Source organism: Hibiscus syriacus, unplaced genomic scaffold (genome assembly GCF_006381635.1).
Source record: "Hibiscus syriacus cultivar Baekdansim isolate YM2019G1 unplaced genomic scaffold, ASM638163v2 tig00004035_pilon, whole genome shotgun sequence".
Lineage (NCBI taxonomy): Eukaryota > Viridiplantae > Streptophyta > Magnoliopsida > Malvales > Malvaceae > Hibiscus > Hibiscus syriacus.
Genome location: NW_024061993.1, coordinates 817,658 through 818,927, shown reverse-complemented (window position 1 = coordinate 818,927; position 1,270 = coordinate 817,658).

The following is a 1,270-nucleotide window of genomic DNA, read 5'->3' as shown; positions in this document are numbered from 1 at the left end:
TGTGAGGGGGGCAGCGTTTTTTTTTTCTTCCAGAAAGTCGAAACCATTTGACAATCCCTAAGGACATGGATAGTTGACTCTAGACTGTGTTGCAATGGGGACATATCGGATTTGAGGCTAGGCCACGACGAACACGCTCAAGGTTTGTCATGAGACAATTTCGAATGATAAGTCTAAAAAAACACGGATCCACTGGGGAATTCGAAGACTCCAAATTCTCTTCCATAGAGGGTCAAGTTCGTCCCAGTTAGTACCTGTCAAGTGATTATAATCAGAGCTAATTCGAAAATTATAGAGAGTCTCATTTCCAAACACATCGGTTCTCATCACTTTCATTAGATGGGGGGACAATGTAGAGAATATGAGGAATGATATTATCCGGAAACAAAGTGCAAAGGGCTTCAATATCCTAGCTGCCATTAACATCAAGGATTTTGTCGAAATCAATATCAGTATTTACGGCCTGAGATTGAAGTGTGTAATCGCGTAATGGGCCAAGGGTAGGTGTCCATTCGTCTTCTAAAATGTGCAGGTGTCGTCCATTGCCAGGCAGCCATATTAAATGCTTTCGAAATTGATCCCAAGAATGGGACAGTGCTCTCCATAGAGGCGAGCAAGCTGGTCTAACGATCGACAAAGGGCATAGAGTATTCATACGGTATTTTTTACCAGAATTTTGATCCAATAATCATTGGGACGAGATAAGGGCATGACAGATTTTCCAATTGAAGGTTGTGTTGTGTTCATACGCCTTGTGAATTCTCAAGCCGTCACGATGAATCAGTTGATAAATTTTTGACCAGTTAACAAGGGATATTTTGCACCCTTAGAAGAAGAACCCCAAATAAAATATCTAACAATTTTATCAATCTCATTACGAATGCCAATCAAGAGACGAGTAGTCTGCATGAAATAAATCGAGATTAACTCTATATAGTATTGATATTAGTTATAACAATAATATTGATACTTCTAATGATTGTACTAGTATTGTTATTTTGATTTCAAAACCTCAAGAATTCTCTTTACAATATCGATACTACCTATATTATTTATAACAATAGTATCCCTACTATAAGGTAAGTAATAATTCTTCATCCCTAATAATTATATTTTTATATTTAATAAATGTAGTATTGATACTCTAGATATCTATGCAACATTTATTATTGAAAAATCTCATCCTAACAATTGTATTAGTTAAAGGGTGTATAAAAGTAGGATCTAAGGCTCATATGAAGATAAGAGATCATAAAGAAGATTAAAACAT